We start from the raw sequence: 17349 nt of genomic DNA on the forward strand, positions 1-17349 counted from the left end.
GAATGCTTGCTGAGAAGAAATTTTCTTTGAATAAATAGGTGATCGCCGAAACAGGTCTATTTTGAAGCAAGGGACAAATCGTACTGCAAAAATGGTATCGAAAAGTTGGAGGGTCGCTATAATCAGTGTATCACCCTTGAAGGGAATTATGTTGAATAAAAAAAACTAATTTTGCAAAAAAAATGTATTTTACTATGGTATGCCAGGGACTTTTCAATTGACCTGTTAATTACACATTTATAATATACCAATATTAAAATTGATATTTTCTTAACTTCTAAATATTTAATTAATTAAATACCTTTAATGCTTTAAATTTGTTGTTTTCAATAACGATTACCATATGATAAGTTATTTTAAAGGAAGCGAAAGACGAAGATTTGTTTTTCACATACGTAATACATTCGGTGGGACAACCGTACTAATTCATTTAATGTCTAACCACGACCGGAGAGGATTTTTATCAATTTTTCCCCATCTGATGGGGGACGATCTGACCGCGAAAGACCTCTCCCTTTAATTAAAGAGAGTTTTTCCCGGGAGGGGACTCACGAGCGAAACCGAGAAGTTTTCCTTGTCCATCGGGGAAATTGGGAATGTCGTGGTGACGCTGCTGATCTTTCTCGGTAGCAGCTGGGGAGTTCCGATAACCGAAAGGCTGCTGGTTTCTTTTAAGGCTAATATTATTATTATATTTACATATGTGTCATTCCTAATCGTTGTCGATGGCTAAAAATAAGACTTGATTTTGATTCATTTTGCGTTTTATTTCATGTAATTGTAAATACCACAATGATCCACAATGACTTAATATAAAAAGACTATTGTCGATTTTAGAGCGCAGTTATCAAGGTAAAGGGACAATCCTCTTATCAGTGCTATAATCGCAGGTTCAAATTCCGCTAGAGCGTGGGCGTTTTTAATATATTTGTTATTATAAGTAAGGGTGTAAAATTTAACAAGACAACAGAGGCGCTTATAGTCCCTCCAAAATAACAGTGAAGTGACTCCATCAAAATTATTAATTAATTAATCGTTTTAATTTTTATAATTTATTTTAACATTATAGTACATCTAGTGCATGTATTGTATTGAAGCGTGTAAACTAGTATTAAAATTATACAACCACAACAGTTTGTAATGTAGGGTTGTTTTAGTAACCGACTTCGAAAAAGGAGGAGGTTCTATGTTCGGCTGTATATTTTTTTTAATGTATGTTCGCCGATTTCTCCATCAATTGTGGGCCGAGCCGGTTTGGTTGGCGCAGTGGTAAAGGCGACAGGACGGTCCACCTACAGTTGCGATAGTTGCGGGACCGAATCCTGCTGGGATATGGAAGTAAATTTAGGCGAGAGTGTAAAATGAGACAAAGAAAATGATCTCAGTCACGCCAGCAGCCAGGCTGGGTAAGACCGGATGTCTTCTGGGATGATTTCAAAGTTGGTCACTCGCCAGTCGGTAGGCTTAATGCCGAGGACCGTGGTTCGGAGCCCACGTTAAACTGTAGGTCCAGTCCAGATAAACTTCTAGTTGGTAAAAGGATTGTTCAAAGCTGGATTTAAAGGCACGTACAAGGTTTTCACACATTTTCTATCTAAAATAATCAGATATTTGAAATTGATTTAATAAAATAATCAAATAATCAGTCTTTCATTGCAAAAGACATTCAGTTTGCTTTTTAAGCACTAACTATAGCATATAAGACCTCGTAAAAATATTGTAGACATCTGCTTCTATGGTATAATGGTTAAAGCGTTTCGGCTCCCAAACAGAGGTTGCGGGGACGATAACTTTTTGTTGTTGTTTAGTTAAAACATTTATCAAATCATCTAGACTAGGTAGCGGACCCCGGGGCCTGAAGCGCTCCTTATTTTCAATCATTGTTTCTTTATTTCTATTTGCTCATACGGTCTGCACCTTTACTTGGCCTACACATTGTAATATTAAATAAAATAACTGCGTAATTTATTGAATAAATATCTAACACTATAAAATATTTTTAACAAAAAAGTGAACCAACTTCAAAAAATAAACAAGGAGCTCATTAAAAATTAAAAGATAATCAAGCTTAGACAAAAGATCATTTTAGTATAATTTGTACATAATAGTCGTTACAATAACTATATAAAAATAAACAAAAATCTTATTTAACCTATCTACTACACATTTTATATTCTACTATATACACAGAATTTAGCTTAATACCTACCTAAACCTATTTATCTATTTACAATATTATATTTCCAGAAAAGTAAGAAATAGTTATGGAATATGATGGAAAATATTTTTATTAATATTAATTTCACGAATTCAGCTCGTGTAACGAGAAGTAAAGCAGAAGTAAGCAAAATCTAAAGATGGCAGATCAGATTCTGCCAAAACATCGTCAAGACATTGAAGGTTCTTCTGAGAACCACACGCAGATGGGAGTATCGCAAATAACATCTCGTAATAGCCAAGTCTCGCAACCAAAAGTTACGGTTGGTCTATAAATTGCTTTGTGCACACACATTTGTGAATTTGCTACTCATGATGTTACCATTCCTTGATTTAATTTCAATCTCCTGACGTCCATTGCTCTCGATTTCTACATCCAGATACTTAACTGCATTTACTTGTTCTATTTTTACACCCTCAATTTGCATATTTAATACATATATATATATATATATATATATATATATATATATATATATATATATATATATATATATATATATATATGCAACATTATGCAACTTTTCATTAGTGTTGGAGGCTAAGGAGAGAAAACAATGTTGTAAATAAAATACAATTTATTTTCTCTCTTCTTACTAATATAAAAGTATATGAAATGGAAAAAGTAAAATAGAACTGATATAATATCGATATAATGAAAAGAATTATGAATTGGAATGGAATTGACTTACTAAATCGTATGTCTATCGTTGACTAACGTTGATTCCGTTATCGGATCCAACTGATGATTGTAGACACGGCATATAAGAATTCTAACCCTTCTTTTTGAAATGAGCTTGAGTCGTTTCTTTCTACTTAATTCTGATTGTTCTTACACTTGGACACTTGACTGTTTCTTAATTCACGTTCCTTGACCAATTCTGATTTTCACAGTTATGTTTTTTTTACTTCTTAGTTCTCGCCTTTGATCTGTTCTGACTTATTCTGTAATTTCTCGACTAATTCTTGATTCTCACACTCTTCTTAACTGTGATGTTCTATTTTCTGTTCTGACTGTTGGTGACTGTGCTGGTGCATCGTGTTTTATTATTGAAGCTCTTGCCTCGAGTTATTGGGGATGGCTAAGACGACCGGTTCAAGAAACTCTTGTCTGCATCCGGATTAGTTCAGAATTTCAGGGAGGAAAAGACTCTTCCAGCTATGAACTTCTCACGCTGATCGAATATTCCACGATTTCGAACCTCCTTGAAGTTTATGGTTATAGCCACCATAAGGGGTTTTCTGCCAGGTCTAACTTTATATTCGGAACACTCGACAACAGGCCGATGAGAGAGGCATTCTTTTTTCTAACCATGTATTTTCTGTTTTGCTTGGCCCCTTTCCTATCTTGACCTGGCTTCACCAGAAATTCGATACAATGCGATATCTTATGTTGTCTCAAGTCATAATTATTTTCCTATGTCACAAATCTTACAATAAACAGCTAAATGGCCTAATAATGTTTGTCGTTTTGAGCGTATGGCATCAATTCACGGTTATGCAATAGTACGGTGGTGATATATGGGGGATGGGGAGAGACATAAAGTGTATATATAAAATATTAAATTAATAAATAAAATAAAATTAAAGACTAAAAGTAAAATTGTGTACATACAATTTAAAAATGGACACAAACACAACCATAACGAAGTACAGACTATCCAGACAGTACACACTAGCACCCATACCGAAGTGGTAATGGTTATTTAATAACAGTAACACATATCTCAGCATAGGCTAGACTATATGAAGAAAATCGATTTCTTATAGAAATCCGAGTAGTCTGTGTGTAACTTTTGCAACCCATACATAGCTCTAATATCTATATGGTACACTGAAGTAAGGGCAAGGTGACAAAACTCGCGGTGAGTAGGCGAGCTCGAAATCATCAAGTAACCGTGCGAGAAACAGTATACATTAAAAATGATCGTAGTCCAGAGATTCGGCTACTTTCGGAACTATTCGTATATTGGTCGGCGAAATATTCCCACCGCAAGTCAAAATGCCGAAAAGTCGATTTTGCCAAATTTACCGTTAAACTATTTGCTTTATGGATGTAGTTTATTTTAGAAAAATCATTTATTTAACAAGATTTTCTGAAATTAGCTTTTATACTTTATTTTGAAACAAAAAATAATAATATAGTAGTTGATATGGCTTTTTAAAAGTTATATATTTTGACGTTCCTTTTTACTTAAAAAGAAGGCGTTTTAGTTTAACATTTCAGCGTGTTAACATGATTACAAATATGGAGAGTCAAATGTAGATTTAGTTTCAGTTGTGACAAATAGGGTAAATTAATTAAATGACTTAAATTTTGCAGTGAAAGTAAATTAATATGTCAACTTTGTTTTATTGCATACTTAGTAGCAAGAGAAAGAAACAGATTTCACCAGGAACTTGCTGCACAACTAAACCCGATGACAAGAAGAACCATCTACCTTCTCTGTGTCCTCAACTTAATGCAGTACCTCAACTTAGTATCCGTACATACTGAATTTCGACAGCATCTTTGTCGGATCCATAATATAGCTAAAAGAACTTTATTGCTTAAAGAACTTTTCAGAAATCAAGAAGATAAGAAGCTTCAAGAAGTCAAGAAGCTTATATACCACTGTATAAGGAGGTATCATCAAGATAGTGCTTTCCATAAAACTCTCGATGTGATTATTATCTTACGAATTAATTTTAGGTAGGTTACAACAAGACAAGAAGAGTTACGGGCACAAAATTCATTTGAGTCTGTCTATATAAGTATTTTTAAGAATGCTATAAGCTTCAATATTGAAGCAAGTACAATGGCAAGTAGCCAATATGAATCCCAGAATAATATTCTACAATTGAATTTCAACAAGGTAATAGGGAATTATATATTTAAGTAATTTCAATTATTCGTCCAGTTTATAGGCATTGCAGAAGTGCAGGAAATGATTGCATACCAAATACAAAGTACCAAAGAAGACAAAAGCAGACCTAAGAAGAAATAAAAGAAATATATATATATATATATATATATATTTATTTATTTATTTATATATATATACTTGAGTCCTTAATTTCATTAATTATGGTGGTTTTTTAGAGGGTAAGCTATAAATATATTAACCTTGCCTTTATTTGGAAAAATGTTTTATTGCAACTTTTATTGTATTCTAATTATTTAGTAATTAAAATTAATAAATATATGGCACAGTTAAGGTTCATTGTTTTATATCCTTTCATTTACAATTAAATATTTAATATTATGCTGCATTTTTCTTTTTACCTCCTCTAAAAAGTTTCGTAAATTAATATGTCATGTTACTGTTTAAATAATTTTCTTTATCATTACATCATGTTTTTTAAATCATTTTTACTATATATTTACATATGTATGGTATATAAAGGTTGATATAAAACTTATGAACATTACCTTTTATTTTAAAATTACAGAGTATATTTTACGCTTTGAAATCTAATACTATACCTACTATATGTATATATATATATATATATATATATATATATATATATATATATATATATATATATATATATATATATAAATGGAATTACGCCGTAACAATTAAAATATCACAAAGTAATAAGATAGTCAAGAACTTTTATTCTATAGTTACTTGATGTTAGAAAGGAGTTACAAGAATATGTGTTGGGGCGTTTAATCCGCGATTTCGGTTCACCAAATAATATACTATATTTTGAACTGTTTATGGACCTGTAAGACTACATATGTTAATTTAAACGCTTACATTCTTGTTCTATTTTCAATGCTTACTGTTTTCCCGCTTATATTCTAACTTAACCAAACTTTTTAGACATGTCAAACGTTACAACTAATTTGGTCGGGGGCATCTGAACTATTTTAACCATCGAGGAAATAAATATTGCCCATCGACGGGTAAAACATAAATAATAAAAGCGTCTTTACTTATAAAGACGCAACAATATGATAAAGCTAAAAGGAAATATTCTCTATGGTATAGACGTAACGTATTTTAAAAAATTAAACAGCTTCAACCTAATATCGAAATTATCTTAAAACAGCTCACGTAACATTTCTCCGACCGGTCGGTCGTGTCGTGACCATTTCGCGATGAATATCCTCCAGAGAAAATGCCCCAATTTCCATCGTGGAAAAGCCCTTTCGGAAATCTGATAGGACGTTCCTTATTAAAATGTCTGGTGATTATCTAGCCAATCAATCACCGGGGATAACCACCAATTCCGGCCCTGAAAGACTATCCAGCGCAGTTGGGTTACCCGGGGCGGAAGGGGGGGGGGTCGGTCTCGGTTGTACGTCAAACGAAAACGTGAGAGATCCGGGACGCGGTTGGTTGCGGCGCTGATGGCGACGGCTGTGAAGGGAGGGGGGATTGCGTTTTTCGAAAATACGACGAGGAGAAAGAAGATTTAAAACCGGCATTATGACGATAAAAGCGGCGAGGTTCGGCTCTTTTATTAGGTGAAGACGATGATGTATTGCCGATGAAGAATTCACTTTTCGACCCTAAGCCGTAGCCGCAGGTTGAGACTGAGTCAGATAACAATATCGCTGGTAAAATCAAGTAAAGGAAAATGAAGACAAGATGGGAATAACGTATCATAACTCAATACTTGTTACATTGCTGATTGTGTCCTTTAATGTGCGCGTGATCTGCGTCGCGAAACATTTCCCCAAAATTTCCTATGAAGTTAAATCTCTATTTATCTTTCAGTATAGTCACATTTACCTTCAATGTACTTTTGCTGCCACTCGATGTAGACACATTTTGGGTTTAAACACTGAGTAATATCTTTTGTTATTTCGTGTTGTGTTTCTGTCTCTGTCTAACTCACACATACGTCCTTGGGCTCTTTCGAGTTCACTATCTTATTGAACCATAGAATAGAGAAACTTAGAGCGCGTGTCCCATGTTAAAATTGGTTCTAAGTTACGCTCGGAATCCCCGTGTTTTCTCTATAACAGTTAGGTACAGCAAGATATTTAAAAAAGTTTAGCGGGAATTTCAAAAATTTCAGAGAGAAATTCTTATAATTTTATTGGAAAATCAAAAAACAATCTATTTGAACATATTTTATTGAAATATTACAATTACATTAATTTTCCTTGACCATAAAAACATTGACGTAATCACAGAGATATCTCCATTACCCAAAAACACGTAATCCACTGATATTATCTTCTATCTATATTAACAACCTGCCTAAATTGGGGTACATTTCATCAAGCTGTAACCACTAACGACCAAAATCAGAGGTACTACTCCAGCATCAAAAAGAAATCTTATCTACATTAATGTTCTTCTAGAATGCATGCAGATTATCTTCGATAACAGCTTATATACTCTGCCACTGCAATTCAATAAGGATAAAACCATTGTTTTTCCATCCAAACTGAAACGATGCTGATGGTGTTAAATATATGACTTGTCTCGATACAAGAGCCAGTATAGATAGGAAGAAGAAAAGTTAGTAGAGGGCGCTGTGACTTGTATCGAGTGGGTATAAATTACCAGGGATCAAAATAAAGTTTCTGTTTTGTTCCAAGGCCGTCCCGAATCATAAGTGATTCGTAAAAGATGGGACAGGCTGAGTTATCTGTAAATAATCTGTAAAGGAAAATATAAATGTAATTTCCAGTTTAGAACCTCCATTCTCTAATAATAAACCTAAGTTTCTTGTTATATACTTACTTCTGGGTCTTGTTGGGGTAGAAGAATCTGCTATGTATCTATCAGAGGTTGAAGGGTCAACCTCAATAGTCTCAAAAAAATTATATGATTGTAATGTTGCCATTCGGGGCATATTTTCCTTGTCTTGTAGTAAAGGTAAAGAATCTGTCAATAAATACTGCTTAATTATCTCAATGCAATAAATCATAACAAAATACTTACTGTTTAAATTACAAGTAGGAATTACATCTTGTTTCAGCCATGGCTTTCCACATTTTGGTCTATAGCCTTCATCTTTAAAATGATTACAAACTTTCCTGGGCCTACATATGAGATCATAAAGACATCCTCTTAAGGTTTTCTTTTATTACACTAATAAACCAAAATACACAGAATAATCTAAAATAATTGTTAAATATATATAAAAACACATACCGAAAAAAATGTGGTAAATAAACACCACAAATTATATCACCCAAAAATGGCCGTTAACTGCTTAGGTTAGAATTATTAATATCGAAGCCGAACGAGAGAGATACACACATATAGCTATTGCATTTTTCATTTACATTTGGCCGCGTAACGGGGATTCCGAAAAGCTTAAACGTGGGACTAGATAATTCCATATAACTTCTATATTTCCCTATTCTATGCTTATTGAAAGGACTATAATCTATCCAAAGACGTTTTGTACAAACGTCACCTAAATTTGTGACATCAAAACGTCGCAATGTTGCCTCATCAACTCTGAGTTTTAGGGCTTAAAACTACAATTAACTACACAGTTATAATGGTTTGTAGGTTTGGACTGTGTTTGATTAAATTTACATTGAATTCTTTTCCATACCACCTATGAGTTAGAGTTTTTGACACGTTTGTAATTGTATCCCCTGGAGACCTAATCTACCTAACTAGCAATTGTATATCCAGTAATGCATTTTACTTTGATAGGAGGTTTTTAAAGACATCTTGATATTACTGTATTTCTCCATAGCTTGTTCTGTTAATATCTCTACATCTTAGATACCTGATCCTCTATATCTGATACATTTAGACATAATCACTGCATTTTCCTTAATGCATTTGCCATATCTGCAAAACACTTACTATTCTTTCTCACCTAACACATTTTAATCAAATTCTCATGTGTGTTCTGAACAATTACTCACATATCTGTGCACATAAATGTTTACACTACAATAACATTTCCTATAGTTATCATATATTCATATATGCAGAAAGTTTCATTCAAGTAAATAACTAAGCTGTTAATTTCCAATCTATCTAACATTTGTTCACAATACAACAATGTTCACACGTTAATCATTTGTCAATTTCTTCTTCAATCTGCCTGGTCGAGTTCATCCAAACCGAAGGTGTTATTAACCATTCCTGTTTCCAACATGGAGTACATTATATCTGCAATGAATTATTAATAAATGTTATAAATAATAAAACTGAATCAATTGTTATTCCAATGTTTACCTTTTTATATCAACTTTTGTTGTCATAACACTATTTTTATTATCATCTTGCCATGAGTGACCATTGGGTATATTGGTCCCATTCTGAAATATCTATGTTTCATCTAAATACATAAATTGAAATAATAATTCATTTATTTATTGAAAAACGACTCACTGTTTTTATACATTTCATTATCATGTATATATATATATATATATATATATATATATATATATATATATATATATATATATACTACATTTCATGTATATTTTATACATTTTCTCTGATAGAGCTAACATCAAGCTGATCTTGATTCGTTACCTGCTTCGTATGAGGACTGTTCCTTTTCGGTGAATTTAAGATCATATTTTTCATTTCAGATATTTCAGTGACCGTATTCATACTAATATTCAGTGCAGCTACAACCCACTTCAAAATATTTTCAATAAAAATCGCAAGCAAATTAATATTCAATAGTAAAATATGCTTACCTCTCTAACGAATTTTACTGGCAAGAGGGGGCCTCCATTATCTCGTTCCTGTCCAAAGTAACTGATAATAGAGACACAATCTGTTCTGTCTGGCTTCGAAATTTTCAATCAGGGTAATAATTTTTTTATTAATCTCTTAGAACGTCAACAATCTGCCCGTGGACAATAAGTATAGCAATAAAATCAAGGAAAATATTAAAATAACGTTTGCCGGTTTATAATCTCTTATCACTATTGTTTTGAAGAATTTTGCATACGTTTGACAACCGGACGACTTTGATAGGCTCATTCGTTTACGTGTTCGAACTAATCAGACAGAATCGTGTCTCTTTTTAACTTTATATTCGTGATAAGTGGTTATAACCAGGGGTGTGCAACTGCAATGGTAAGTAGTGGGGCAAAGTTTCGCTTAGTCCAATCATTGGCGGCGCTGACAACGCGAATTTGATTGGTTAGTTTAAAATAGTTATGTAGAAACCTGTAAGGAAAATACTTTGCTTTGATTGGTCTGCCATTTCCCCTGATTATTTTGTGACGTCACATTTATTGGCCAATAGTATTTAAATAAAAATCAAATTTAAATTTTAAAATTAATTTATTAAAATAAAATCCTATACAAATATACATAAGTGTAAATAATATAAATATATATAAACAAAAAGCAAAAAAAAACAATTATGAACTCTATTCTAGGCAATATTAAAATATCTATAATTCTTCTATAAGGCCTTCCCATATATGTTTAGTGCCATCAATTTTATGGGATCTATTAGAGTTCTAACTTATCTTGATATATTGAAGGTAAACTTTAAATCCTTTCCTGTTGGTATTACATTAACTTCATTAAACCAAAAATAAAATCAAACCTCAGAATAACTTAAAATTTTGTCTTGAAAATCATTATGGATTGGACAGTCGAAACACTAAAAATTTATGTGTTTTTTAACAATATTAAGATTTTAGAGTATTTAATCTGTGGAAATACTTAATATAGAATATAGACAAATATTGCATGTTGTCTCTTTTTCAGAAGTTTTGTTAAATAGCCTGAAATAAGACTAAAATACAATATTAGACTTTTGTTTTCCTCGGAGCAAAATTCTCTGGAACTGAAAATATAGACTCAACTGGTGATTTAACAACCTCAAGTGGTACTAGATCTCCCGTTAAAAAAGAATATAAGTTATCTAACATTTTCATCTTCTTCACAATTTTCTCCGGGAGAATGATGTGAAAAAATTGAAATGATGAGCCCTTTTAAAAATTTCTCGAACATACTAGGGGAAGGATGCTGTTTCTACCTCTATGACCTCTAATAGATCCAACAAAAATCTTTAAGCAATCTTGGTTAAGATTTGTTAAACAAATGTAGTTATTTGTAAATTTAGACAAAATAGATTTCTTTAAGTTAATAAATCCCCTAAAAGTAGCAATGAAATTTTTAATTGATGGCACCATAACAAATATTTTCTTAACAAGGCAATCAAATTTAAATATATAATTCCTCTACTATAAAATGATTGAACACTGATTGTTCTAAAAAGTTAAAGTATTGCAAATATTTTAGGGATATTTTATAATTAAAAGTAGTATTTATTACTACTAATTATCCAGTTATATTAATTATTACCTTCTTGTAAGACTTCTTTATGTAGAGACATCACACTGACAACATACGCACAACTTGGTAGATTAATTGAATTTTATTACTACTAACATCTTCATAAGTTTTTGAATTTCTGTAAACAAACAATATATAAACAGACATGTAGTAGATAGATAATTTTATATGTACCTGATAAAACCAATGATGGATATGCATTTACCCAAATACCTGTTCGTGAAGGAAGGATAATTCTAAATTTTTCACTAATATGTCCATAACAAACACCATGACGTTGATATATTTGCATTGTGGTTTATCCAGGTAACTTACTACTATTTACTTGATCAACCCATTTTTGGAAAGGAGCGAGATCATTCTTTGGGAAACGATGTCTAATTTCCGTAGTAGAATTTTACCCCGGTACACTACATATTTTACTACACTGACGTATTGTCATCAATTTTTATATTATTACCGCATAATAATTAATGTAAAACAGAAAATATGCACAACGTAAAACGAAAATTTCGTGATCTAAACAAAAACCATAACCTACAAACAACAAACATAAAAATGGACGCCCATAGAAAATGCTGATTTCACACAATTTGATCGACCAATCACATTTCATGTTAGTGGCGGCACCTGGAATTTAAACTGCCAATTACAATTTGTGATCGCAGCGCTACAGTTGATTGAACTAAACAAAACATTTCCCCAAGGTCGCCTATACCGTGAAATTTCTATTTTTTCTATGGTTATAACTCTAACCTATAAAATATTGTGGCTGTCTAATTAACCGTAGTTTTTGGATATACTATAATGTTAAAATAAATTATATTTGATAACATTTTTGTATATCAATTTTATATTTTTTTAGATTAGAATTTTGTTGTATATCAAAGCCCAACTGAACTAAACTCAGAGTTGATGCGGTAACATTCCGACGTTTTGACGTCATAAATTGAGATGACGTATGTACAAAATAACTTTGAATAGACTATATATTTTGTGGTCTAATATTTTGGTTGTATTATTAGTTGCTAACCAACCAAATAATATCCAACAATAACCGCTAATGATAACTGCTAAATAAAAATATTAAATAAACTATAGAACTGTAAACTCCTGTTTACAACTGTTTCACAATACGGCCGCAAAAAAATCGAGCGATATTAACCCAAATATATAAAATCGTTCTATTTCCCTCGATATGGTTAATAGTTTTCTTTTGCCGCGAGCGTGGAAATATCGAACGGCCCACGCGGATTTTGGAGACGTTAACATTTTTCCGGATCCAGTTGGCCCGATGCGTTACGGAAAAACTTTATAGAGCATAGAGAGAGGGAGAGGGGTAGGGTCGGGGTGGGCGGCGCGGCCGCTTATGTAACATTTATTGGACGGGAAAAACTGAACCGGCCCGTTTTAAACGAAATTTCCATCGCTATTTTTAGGCCGGATTGTTTGCCGGCACCGAGACGCTAATAAAGAAACGGCAATTTTTATTTAATTTATCGCTTTTGGCGAATGCTCTTTCTTTTCTCTCTCTCTCTCTCTCCCTCCCTCTCTTTTTCGCTCGTTACGGTCGCTTTGCAACTACAATAAAACGTTTGTTTAATAATATACAAAATCGACACGACTGTAATATAAACACGCTACATCCATAACTAAATTGGACGAAAAAGTTATTCCGAGTAGGCTAAATCTATATTGGTGTCATAAAGGACTGATTTCATTAACAAGTTTATGTAATTAAAAAAAAGAACAAATTAATCGCTAGTTCAACGCGTTGTCTAATATATTCCGAAGTTTTTTTATTATTAGGTATTTGATGGTAACATTTTATAAATGGTCGCGTAGGTAATACAGTGTTTCCTCAATATCCCCAACAATCTATTCGAAAAACAGCTTTCATTAAGCGTCCATTTCAAACTATTTTATGGACTAGGTTAACAAGACTTGAAACAAGTTTTATTACGAAGAAATACACATGTATAATACATTTTATTCAAAATATTGTCTTTCGATAGTTACGAATTCTCCACACATTTCGGGCAGAATAAGAATTCTACGTTAAAAAAATATAGTCTGTAATTTTTGAAACGATCCAAAAATAGCCCCAATTTTTTGGCCTTTTCATAAGAAGTAAGGTGCTGCTTACCGTGGATTATGGCCTCGAACAGGTGGTATTTATTGATCAACGCCTAATGGTGCGTCATCAAGCGTAGTCAACTGATCATTCAATGGTCGAAGTTAACCTAATTAATTTAATTAATTATCATCCAAATATTTTCTGTTGTGTCGAAGGAATGGTGTTGGTTTGTCAGAGATCCAATCATCCAAGGCTAAATATATATTGTTGTTATAAAGGATTGCTTTCATTTACAAGTTTTACCATCTTTTCACTAGGATTTTTCCACACATTTCGGACACAATTTATATGGCTTTTACAAATAAACGATTATTTTAATCCTTGTTAGTGGAAAATCCTTTTAAAAATGTTGTGAAATATTAAGAATTTCTAGAGAAGCGTAATCCACCGCTCCGGGCAATTGTTTAGTATCCTGTGGGCCTTTCCACCTTGCACGTTTTCCAAATTGTCAATCACTACATCATTACACATCTACTTCGAGAAGAACAGTAGTTCTTCTTTCATCTTTCCTTAAAACAAAATTCCACGAGTTCTCCAAATCTATAAATGGCTTTGGCTGTGCTTTTTAGAGTAATAGGAATAGCTTTTCCACTAAACTGTTTGGTCATGCTTTGATTCTGCTTGCTCCCTTTACGGCACTCCAACAAAAACTATTTCCAACTTCCTACTACAAACACGGTTAATCCTTCTAACTATCCTCCATTATCTTTCCTCCGTGGGATTCAAGGTCTGCTTGTCATGAATTCATCCCAATACACTAACTAAAGAAGGAGCTTCAAGAAGCCTCTCATACAGAGATCGCAATTATTTTTATCGCTGAAATGTATTAATAATATTGTTACTAAACTAGAGAAATTTTGCTGTCTCGTCATTACCAAATTTTCGTAATTTATGTTTTTAATCATCAGTAGATAGAATATTAAAAATAATAAGATGCGCCATATAATTTTGGATAAAACAGGTAAACAGAATTTTAACAGAGGAACTTTCAAAGATCCTATTATATTGATGACACTAAACAATTATGAAAAAATATATAAATTAAAATATTATTACGGATATATTAAGTGATATATTGCTGCAAAGCCATCCCGCATGCATACTCGGCCACATGTTGCAAGAAGATGGCACCTGATTACCACTGGTTCAAATTGATGGTTGGCATACGAGTTTGAAATGCCGAAGGAGTCCACATACGGGGTTCTAAAATATATTTAACTGATTTTCCTTGTTTTTAAAAGGATTAATCGTTAAAAATAATATAAACTGTAATTATGCATTCTACAGCTATCTATATTATATCCAGCATTCTATTCCCTAGAAATCCAGTTTTTTTTTATTTGCGGACTTCTGAAAACTGACAACAAAAGTTAATATTTCGTCTAGAACTTTTACAAATTGTTTTATAAGTCATAACTTAACCTGTAGAGATAACAATAATATATTTGTTAGGTTCAGCAATAGGTTCACTTTTAACTTTTTGTTTCCAAACACAAAATTTAGTTGCCATTGAATCATCCTGCTATAGTTCTATTATGCCACAACCAGAGATAACACGAATATTTGGTATACCCTGTAGTCCTATTAAAAACTTAAAATCTGCAATGAATTGTTACTTTATATTTCAATCTTGTGGTAAAATTTACACAGTTTCATAGTTTTCTTTTAGATATACGAAACGAGCGACTGGAACAAATTGGATTTTTTTCGAATTTATTTTTTCCGTTATGTAACAAAACTGCTTTAAATTGTTTGTTGATTTGTTAGTAAATAAATACCTTTCACTGGGAACACAGAACATCTCAATTGCTGCAAACAATCCTTTTATGTCGTTGCAATAACAAACCCATCCTTGGCAGTGAGCGTAGCAAAGGTCTTATGCTGTCTCAAATCTTCTGAGGTAAGAAAAAGAGGTTTCGGCGATTCTTGTAAAAGTACACATTCTATATCTTCAATATTCTTATTTGAGCTCGATTGAGGCACTATTTTGTAATGTTCAGTTTAGTGATTCAATTTTTGACTTTGTATGTTGCTTGTATCTCGACCCTACCCACGTCTCACAAGCGAATGTTAGGTTTGGTATGTATATTATGTTGCTTTGTACACGTTTTGCTTGGCAGTTCTTTTTTCGTAATGATTTACAGATTATATTTTACTAGCGACCCGCCCCGGCTTCGCACGGGTGCAATGCTGATACTAAATTAAATACACTACAGAAAAAATAAGAACGTTGTATATAAAAACATAGCGGCCCGCTCCGACTTTGCACGGGCATAAAATATATATGCCTATGTCACTCAATGAAAACATGATTAAAATCGATCCAGTATTTTTGGTTCATTCATTACTGCCCTTGGCCTGCACGCATTAAATTTGGAGTAAAACAATTCCTCTTCCCCTATACTTACTATGAAGATTTCCTGCTATCTTTGGAATATCTAAATTCATACAATTTTTATTACATTACACATTTTTAAACGCAAATTTTAAATTTGTAATATCTCCGAAAATATTTGTTTAATTTACATGCTGTAAGGAACCATATTGATCTATATTAATTGCACACTGTATTTAAGGTACTTAATTCGATAAGGATTAATGCCGTATTGCTTAAAATAGCTTCGTAAATAAGCCATTTTCTCACGTAAAAAGTAAACAATAAAAATGGTTAATGTGGGTTATCCCTAAAAGATAAACATATACCATCGCGGACTTTTTTGTAGACCTTTTTATGGTGTACAATACTGTAGTACATTAATTTGATCTAACTCGTAGGGTTAGGCAGCGTTTTTGCTAATTGCTAAATAAGCCTAAAAAAATAGGTTAATTTACGACATCACGTTATAAACTTCTAAAATTAGCAATGTTGCCTTAGTATATTATGCATGTATTATACATATAAACCTTCCTCTTGAATCACTCTATCTATTAAAAAAAACCTCATCAAAATCCGTTGCGTAGTTTTAAAGATTTAAGCGCACATAGGGATATAGGGACAGAAAGGGCGACTTTGTTTTATACTATGTAGTGATGTTGCTTTGTACACGTTTTGCTTGACAGTTCTTTTTTCGTAATGATTCACAGATTATAGTTTATATTGTAAATTATTTTTATTTAAATTTTATTGGGTAATTAAACATTACTTCGGAGCTGTCACGTGCCAAATTTTATCAAAGAGCCAATAAAATGTCTTCACAGTAAAATGTTTCTGTTACAGGTGCCTATAACCCCAGATTTAAATAGACCAATCAAATTATTTGAATGGCTGATAGATACCCCATCTGGATGTTAAGCAAAGCAAAACTTTTCGCCAGGTTCCCCTGTTGAGTTACATCTCTATTACTAGTTAAATTTAATTAAGTTAAATCTTTATTTCTCTGTGTTTTGAACTTTGTTTTTTTGGTCAGATGGCGTTTGACAGCAACACTTAGTGTTACCAAAATTCGAAATGCAAATGGCGCTCTTCGTAATCATTATTCAAAACGGCATATTCAACCCTCGGATATTCGCTCGTATAGTGGCTTCAAGTCTTGGCCTTGAAAAATCCATATTTCCATTCGTAGAGTTATAAATAATTTCCATGGCATTCTAACGAGTTCCAGCGCATTTCCGAGCGTATGCCGCCCCCGCCTCCAGCCCTTCGCTCTCCCTAACGCCCTATATCGCTATAAATATTCCATCGACAACTGTTACGCCACAGGGATAGACAAGTCCCTTTGTTGGCAGCGTACAGTCATATGA

The 17349-nt window shown here is 32.7% G+C and overlaps 1 protein-coding gene and 2 long non-coding RNA genes across 5 annotated transcripts in view; 1 reads left to right on the forward strand and 2 right to left on the reverse strand.

The window, feature by feature from the left end:
- Nucleotides 1-17349, forward strand: part of Dgk (diacyl glycerol kinase 1) — a 131615-nt gene that overhangs the window by 90620 nt on the left and 23646 nt on the right. The gene's annotated exons all lie outside the window — the stretch shown is intronic.
- On the reverse strand, nucleotides 9189-9990 carry LOC143196251 (uncharacterized). Its single transcript, XR_013005707.1, has 4 exons — nucleotides 9851-9990; nucleotides 9681-9788; nucleotides 9375-9457; nucleotides 9189-9308 (listed from the first exon to the last, which is right to left on the reverse strand). It is a non-coding gene; the product is annotated as an uncharacterized LOC143196251 (long non-coding RNA).
- LOC143196252 (uncharacterized) lies at nucleotides 10683-11785 on the reverse strand. Of its 2 annotated transcripts, none has more exons than XR_013005709.1 (3): nucleotides 11646-11785; nucleotides 11481-11589; nucleotides 10683-10773 (listed from the first exon to the last, which is right to left on the reverse strand). It is a non-coding gene; the product is annotated as an uncharacterized LOC143196252 (long non-coding RNA). The 2 variants fall into 2 exon arrangements; XR_013005708.1 differs by lacking the exon at nucleotides 10683-10773 and adding an exon at nucleotides 11249-11386.

Source organism: Rhynchophorus ferrugineus, unplaced genomic scaffold (assembly GCF_030347505.1).
Source record: "Rhynchophorus ferrugineus isolate W39M unplaced genomic scaffold, kcgeb_rfMv2 rfM4, whole genome shotgun sequence".
Lineage (NCBI taxonomy): Eukaryota > Metazoa > Arthropoda > Insecta > Coleoptera > Curculionidae > Rhynchophorus > Rhynchophorus ferrugineus.